Consider the following 8,527-nt stretch of genomic DNA (forward strand, 5'->3'; position numbering starts at 1 on the left):
TAGAAAAAAGTTTGATCAAACAAAGCGCCAGTCTCTCAGCAACTTCTCAGACAAAGGAATTCCGACGAGGGGCTGGACGACTCCTCCCACAAGGAGTGCTCACAGGCAAATGACGTCACCGACAGGCGTGGAAAAACTCACGCATGCGCACGAGGGTTCAAGCATGTCTGACGTAAAACATATGAATGAAATCCATATAGTTCTTGAAAAAAATAAAAAGGGCCGTTACTTTATTGACAGCCCTCGTATATTGTATTTTCAGAGGAGGTTGAAAGCGCTCAGTGAACAGTGAGTCTTTGAACACATCACACTTGATCCCTGCATACACTGAAAAAAGAACCCACTTAAAAAGTTGGTTCAGTTGGTAACATCTAAATTAATTAAGGTGTTTGAACTTAATAAGTTAGATAAACTCTAAAGACACTTTGACATTTGCACAAATTTAATCCCTGCACTTCCGTGCAATTCATCGTGCCAATGCGACTTGCTTTGTGCCGCTGGATGCCGTGTTATATGAAATAATTATTTCATAGTGGATTAATCATTTGCTCTCAGAACGTGGCTGATGAAACCACCTCTAATCGCTCCTGGAATCACAGAGAAATTATCTACAGCTGCAGCTTTTCTCGTGTGCTTCATGAGGGTTAGAACGCATTTGGAATCATCTCAAAGGTAATTATTTGTAATATTTATATTGTAATGGATTGATCAAACAGTTGCGTTTTCATTCCTTCTTATAAATTAGATAATGTACCGTAAAATTATGTTTATTATACAGTAGATGCCATAATCATTCAGATGCGACGCATTGACTCGTAGTGACACACACTCAAAAAACTGATGCATTGGATGAACTCAGTTTAACTGTGAGCAGGATTTCCATCTAATAAATATATGTAGCCCCAACTCAAATAACACACATCCATGCAAGATAATGTAACTTAATTTAGTTGGGACTACATATATTTATTAGATGGAATCCAAACTAGTGAGTCACTTTTTTAGGGGCTCACTCAAACAAAATGAAATTAAATTATCTTGCATGGATGCACTTTATTTGAGTTGTGCTACATATATTTATTATATGGAAATCCTGTTCATAATTGAATTGAGCTCATCCAACGCATCAGTTTAACTTACAAACTTAAGTACAAGCAACTTAATTAATTTAGAATTACCAACTGAAACAATTGATTTAAGTTGGTTCAACTATTCTCTTTTTTCAGTGCAATGTAGTGTCAGTTGTGTCAGGAAGAACATCCAGTGTAAATTTAGTGCCAAATCACCAGTCACATGCAGATCCATATTGGATCTGCATCTTACAGTAAATAATAACAAAGCCATCTTTAAAAATAAAGTCCAGGATGCAACAGTGGAGAGAAACCCAAGAGACAGATAAAGTGACACACTAGTTTCTTAGAATATGCTACCCCATGCTCATTCTAACCACAATCCATCCTCTCCGCTCCTGTGCTCAGTTTGTGCTCATATCACTCATATGCCCTGGTTTGTGTTAAATATTATTCCACATCTGCATAAATTACACACAGCTATTCACTGTTTGGATCACATGTCTCCATATCACAAATTTTATTAACATGTGTTAAGATGACCTACAAGGCTACTTTTACCACCCTAACACCAAACACCTTATTTCAGGCCTCAAGTTGGGGTTTGGGCCACAAATGCAGGCAGTCGTGCCAGAAATCTACAGAGGGAGGCCAGTGTAAGATGAGAAGAAATGTGTGTGTGTGTGTGTGTGTGTGTGTGTGTGTGTGTGTGTGTGTGTGTGTGTGTGTGTGTGTGTGTGTGTGTGTGTGTGTGTGTGTGTGTGTGTGTGTGTGTGTGTGTGTGTGTGAATCTAGACTTTATGTGTCCACAAATTCATTTTTTCCTCACAATTCTACACATAATATCCCCATAATAACAATTTGAAAAAAGTTTACTTATTTTATTTTTGATTTTTGCCAATTTATTAAAAATAAAAAACTAAGAAATCACATGTACATAAGTATTCACAGCCTTTGCCATGAAGCTCAAAACTGAGTTAAGGTGCATCTGGTTTCCACTGACCATCCTTGAGATGTTTCTACAACTTAATTGGAGTCCACCTGGAGTAAATTCAGTTGATTGGACATGATTTGGAAAATCACACACCTGTCTACATATAAGGTCCCACAGTTGACAGCATGTCAGAGCACAAACCAAGAATGAAGACAAAGGAATTGTCTGTAGACCTCTGAGACAAGATTGTCTTGAGGTGTAAATCTAGGGAAGGGTACAGAAACATTTCTGCTGCTTTGAAGATCCCAATTAGCACAGTGGCCTGCATCATCCATAAATGGTATAGTTTGGATCCAGCTCGAGCTCTCGCTGGCCACCCGTCCAAACTGAGCGATCAGGGGTGAAGGGCCTTGGTTAAAGTGGTGACCAAGAACCTGATGGTCACTCTGTCAGAGCTCCAGAATTCCTCTGTGGAGAGATGAGAACCTTCCAGAAGGACAACCATCTCTGTAGCAATCCACCAATCAAGCCTATATGGTAGAGTGGCCAGACAGAACCCACCCCTTAGTAAAAGGCAGATGGCCGCCCACCTGGAGTTTGCCAAAAGGCACCTGAAGGACTCTCAGACCATTAAAAACAAAATTCTCTGGTCTGATGAGACAAAGATTGAACTCTTTGGTGTGAATGACAGATGTCATGTTTGGAGGAAACCAGGCACCATCCCTACAGTGAAGCATGGTGGTGGCAGCATCATGCTGTGGGATGTTTTTCAGCAGCAGGAACTGTGAGACTAGTCAGGATTGAGGGAAAGATGAATGCAGCAATGTACAGAGACATCCTGGATGAACACCTGCTCCAGAGCGCTCTTGACCGGGCAATGATTCATCTTTCAGCAGGACAATGACCCTAAACACACAGCCAAGATGTCAAAGGAGTGACTTCAGGACAACTCTGTGAATGTCCTTGAGTGGCCCAGCCAGAGCCCAGACCTGAATCCGATTGAACATCTCCTGAGAGATCTGAAAATGGCTGTGCACCGATGCTCCACATCCAACCTGATGGAGCTTGAGAGGTGCTGCAAAGAGGAATTCAGCACTTTAACATTTCCCATAACCCCCCCGAGTTTCCCAGAATGCACCACGGCGCCAGCAGTGTTCCAGCATCTCACAGCGCATGTAAACAATGGTAAGTGAGGATGTGTGGATGGCGTAGATTCAGCGAGTTCACGGGTGATTATGATGACGACACGTTCTCCCTCGTTGAGAGGGTTATCTAGAGGAGGTGTAGCACCTGTGATAGACTTCTGCCGTTCCCCGATGTTGTCTTGTTGTCCATACTTCACAAGGTTTGTTTACATTGTGCCCTGAACCGGAACTCTGCTGAAACTGATCTCTCGTGTGAGTCACGGACTGCGAGATGGCGCGATATTCACAACTGCGAAACAGCGAAAAGACAAAACTACCCAAAGATAGGTGCACCAAGCTTGTGGCATCATATTCAAGAAGACTTGAGGCTGTAATTGCTGCCAAAACTGCATCAACAAAATATTGAGCAAAGGGTGTGAATACTTATGTACGACTGATTTCTGTTTTTTATTTTTAATACATTTGCAAAAATTTCAAATTTTGCTTTTCATGTTGTCATTATGTGGTGTTGCATGTAGACTTTTGTGGGGAAAAATAATTTCATCCATTTTGGAATAAGGCTGTAACATAACAAAATGTGAAAAATATTAAATGTTGTGAATACTTTCCAGATGCGTTGTAACTTATCCACGAGGACTATTGCTTTCTTTCCTTTCTGACTATGTTGTCTTCTTACAGGAAACAATATTTTGCCTCCATCGAGGATTCCGTGAGAGATCTTGTTGTTTAAGGTGAAGGTTGTGATTTGAAATTTTCTTCCCTGCTGTTGGTAGCAGGAGGTGGTAATGGTAGAAAATATATATATATATTTTTAAATATGCTTACATCCACTTCAGAGATTGTGCATTGTGAAATTTGGGAGATATTTCATATAGGAAGTGGGTGTCTACCATGACAAAAAAAAAACCCACCCCATGCAAAAAAGAAAACTGCAATATATACTGTAATTTTTACATCTTTCAAAATATTAGAATGTAATTGTTTTGACTTCATGATTAGTTTTGATGAACCCTGCATTGAACACAACATTCACGTTTATGATATATAATGCTCCTGACTTGGTAGTACTTGTTTTAGAGAAGTCACAAAAGCTACATAAGTACTGATATTATTACAGTGATCATGCAATTACACATGTAATTTCAAGTCACAGCATGGCAAGTTGTAGTAAATTAAGTGTCATGGCCAAACCAAAAAACAGATCTCAGGCTAAAGAATCTGATAAAACCTTTGACAATGGTTTATGTTTTTAAAGTTTTTGAAGACTTTATAGCGGAATAGCCAGATAATTGAAAATAGACCATATTTTGTTACATTCAAGGAGTAGGGGGTTATTTTCAAGATATAGGATTCATTTTGATGCCCAAATGCTGGTATTAATATTGTGAATCATTTCCCAAGTGGATGTATTGAAATTCTGACTTGTGATTTTATACCACCTCCAGCTACTGTTGGACCAGATTTTTTTTTTTTTTTTTTTTTGTACTGTTTGAACGTTTGCAACTGGTTTTATGTTAATATGCCTGTTTGCAGGACTGCAGTGATTTCATTATTGATTTTCTGTTTTCTTTATGATTAGTTCCTTAGTCTTTCTCACTCAAATGACTTTTTCACCTCCACTTGAATAATCAAAAAATTAATTAACATGGGTATTTTACAAATAACATCAGATTCATAAAGTGCAATAAATTGCTGGAGTTAAAATTTTAATTCTGAACTTGAAAATATATGCATATTATTTCTATACCCCTCTGTAAGTAAACCTTTGGGAATTACCTCGGAATCACCTTGTCCATCTGTTCACGAGTCTTGTGAATGCAGCTCCCCCAAAACTGATGGAGGAAAATAATTCTACTCTGATGTCTTAATGGGCAGATAACTGAACATTTGTTTTTAACTGTTGCATCATATGATATACACTCAACAAAAATATAAACGCAACACTTTTGGTTTTGCTCCCATTTTGTATGAGATGAACTCAAAGATCTAAAACTTTTCCACATACACAATATCACCATTTCCCTCAAATATTGTTCACAAACCAGTCTAAATCTGTGATAGTGAGCACTTCTCCTTTGCTGAGATAATCCATCCCACCTCACAGGTGTGCCATATCAAGATGCTGATTAGACACCATGATTAGTGCACAAGTGTGCCTTAGACTGCCCACAATAAAAGGCCACTCTGAAAGGTGCAGTTTTATCACACAGCACAATGCCACAGATGTCGCAAGATTTGAGGGAGCGTGCAATTGGCATGCTGACAGCAGGAATGTCAACCAGAGCTGTTGCTCATGTATTGAATGTTCATTTCTCTACCATAAGCCATCTCCAAAGGCGTTTCAGAGAATTTGGCAGTACATCCAACCAGCCTCACAACCGCAAACCACATGTAACCACACCAGCCCAGGACCTCCACATCCAGCATGTTCACCTACAAGATCATCTGAGACCAGCCACTCGGACAGCTGTTTGCATAACCAAAGAATTTCTGCACAAACTGTAGAAACCGTCTCAGAGAAGCTCATCTGCATGCTCGTCGTCCTCATCGGGGTCTCGACCTGACTCCAGTTCGTCGTCGTAACCGACTTGAGTGGTCAAATGCTCACATTCGCTGGTGTTTGGCACGTTGGAGAGGTGTTCTCTTCACGGATGAATCCCAGTTCACACTGTTCAGGGCAGATGGCAGACAGCATGTGTGGCGTCGTGTGGGTGAGCGGTTTTCTGATGTCAATGTTGTGGATCGAGTGGCCCATGGTGGCGGTCCCAGTTCTTGCATGGCCAGCATACTCACCGGACATGTCACCCATTGAGCATATTTGGGATGCTCTGGACCGGCGTATATGACAGCGTGTACCAGTTCCTGCCAATATCCAGCGACTTCGCACAGCCATTGAAGAGGAGTGGACCAACATTCCACAGGCCACAATTGACAACCTGATCAACTCTATGCGAAGGAGATGTGTTGCACTGCATGAGGCAAATGGTGGTCACACCAGATACTGACTGGTATCCCCCCCCAATAAAACAAAACTGCACCTTTCAGAGTGGCCTTTTATTGTGGGCAGTCTAAGGCACACCTGTGCACTAATCATGGTGTCTAATCAGCATCTTGATATGGCACACCTGTGAGGTGGGATGGATTATCTCAGCAAAGGAGAAGTGCTCACTATCACAGATTTAGACTGGTTTGTGAACAATATTTGAGGGAAATGGTGATATTGTGTATGTGGAAAAAGTTTTAGATCTTTGAGTTCATCTCATACAAAATGGGAGCAAAACCAAAAGTGTTGCGTTTATATTTTTGTTGAGTACATCATATTTGGAAATGACATGTTCAGAGTTTCACCAGTATGTTCTGCTACTAGTCTAAAATTTTTCACAGACTGGCACCTCCCTATCTAGCTGACCTACTTAAACCCTACGTACCGGCCCAGGCTCTGCATTCTCAGGGTGCAGGACTACTTTGTGTCCCTAGGGTGAGTAACCAGTTTGTGGGTCAAAGAGCTTTCTCTTATCATGCCCTTGTTCTGTGGAATGATCTCCCTGCAGTCAGATTCTGTAGAGACTTTCAAATCCAGACTTAAGACGCACTTATTTTCCCTTTTGTATGGCTAGCATACTGGCATAGTGTTTTGCTATGTGTTTTTAATCTGATAATTCATTTTGTAAGGAAACAGAGAATGCTGTGGCCTCACCTTTGTTTAGAATCTGGGTCTTTTGCTGAGGCTTAGGGCTAGTGGCCGGCAGTCACCTTGGTATTTCTTTTGTTTTTCTTGTTGCTTAATGCTGACAAATTGTACTGTATTTGTTGTATTTGCCTGATTTTTTTTATTTGTGTGAGGTGCCTTGAGGCAACTTTGTTGTGATTTTGCACTATATAAATAAATGACAATGAAATGAAATGTTAATTTAGGTACTTAATCAGAAAATATTTACTTCTAACAATATATAATATATGCAAGCAAATAGAATGGCAGGGCAGGAGATATCATTTTGAGACATATTCAGTATGTGTTATTCTTTAATTTTATTTGTATTTGACATTTTGTATAAAGCACTTTGCAATTTTTTTTTACCTTTAAAGTGCCATAAAAAGTTATTAAATTATTGTTATTATTGTTGTTATTGCTATTGTTCATATTACTCTGCTGTTCTGAACCTTGGAAGTGTTTTGTCTTGTTATTGTTCAGTTGTTTTAAATTCATAAATAAATGACAAAAATTATTATTATTATTATTATTATTATATTATTATTATTATTATTATTATTATTATTATTATTATTACTATGGTGTTCTGAACCTTGGAAGTGTTTCTGTCCCAATTTGTCGTTGTTGTCGCTCAGTTGTTTTAAATTCATAAATAAATAATAAAATTATTATTATTATTATTATTATTATTATTATTACTATGGTGTTCTGAACCTTGTAAGTGTTTCTGTTCCAATTGTTGTTGTTGCTGTTATTGTTCAGTAGTTTTAAATTCATAAATAAATAATACAATTATTATTATTATTATTATTACTATGGTGTTCTGATCCTTGTAAGTGTTTCTGTTCCAATTGTTGTTGTTGTTGTTGTTATTGTTCAGTTGTTTTAAATTCATAAATAAATAATAAAATTATTATTATTATTATTATTATTATTATTATTATTACTATGGTGTTCTGAACCTTGTAAGTGTTTCTGTTCCAATTGTTGTTGTTGCTGTTATTGTTCAGTAGTTTTAAATTCATAAATAAATAATAAAATTATTATTATTATTATTATTATTACTATGGTGTTCTGATCCTTGTAAGTGTTTCTGTTCCAATTGTTGTTGTTGTTGTTATTGTTCAGTTGTTTTAAATTCATAAATAAATAATAAAATTATTATTATTATTATTATTATTATTATTATTACTATGGTGTTCTGAACCTTGTAAGTGTTTCTGTTCCAATTGTTGTTGTTGTTGTTATTGTTCAGTTGTTTTAAATTCATAAATAAATAATAAAATTATTATTATTATTACTATGGTGTTCTGAACCTTGTAAGTGTTTCTGTTCCAATTGTTGTTGTTGTTGTTATTGTTCAGTAGTTTTAAATTCATAAATAAATCATAAACATATTATTATTAATATTGTTGTTGTTGCTATTGTTTCTATGCTGTGAACCTTTGAAGTGTTTTTTTGTCATTGTTATTTTACAGTTGTTTTAAATTAATAGATAATTCATACAAAAATAGTATTGTTATTATTAATAAAAATTATAACGCAGAAGTGCCAGAAAAATAATAAAGAACGAAATAAATTAAATTAATGAAATGTGTATTGAGAACAACCCAAAAAACTTCCACTTATGGTCATTCATACCTTAAATCATTATCTGCATCTTTGC

General features: G+C 37.3%; 1 protein-coding gene across 1 annotated transcript in view; it reads right to left on the reverse strand.

Annotated features, from left to right (window-relative positions):
• pald1a (phosphatase domain containing paladin 1a) overlaps positions 1–8,526 on the reverse strand; it is a 223,924-nt gene extending 215,398 nt beyond the window's left edge. Inside the window, exon 1 of the mRNA XM_034193260.1 lies at positions 8,503–8,526. The gene's annotated coding sequence lies outside the window, so the exon portion shown is untranslated. The remainder of the gene's footprint in view (positions 1–8,502) is intronic.
• Position 8,527: the final 1 nt, after the last annotated feature.

This window comes from Thalassophryne amazonica, chromosome 18 (assembly GCF_902500255.1).
Source record: "Thalassophryne amazonica chromosome 18, fThaAma1.1, whole genome shotgun sequence".
NCBI classification, from domain to species: Eukaryota; Metazoa; Chordata; class Actinopteri; order Batrachoidiformes; family Batrachoididae; genus Thalassophryne; species Thalassophryne amazonica.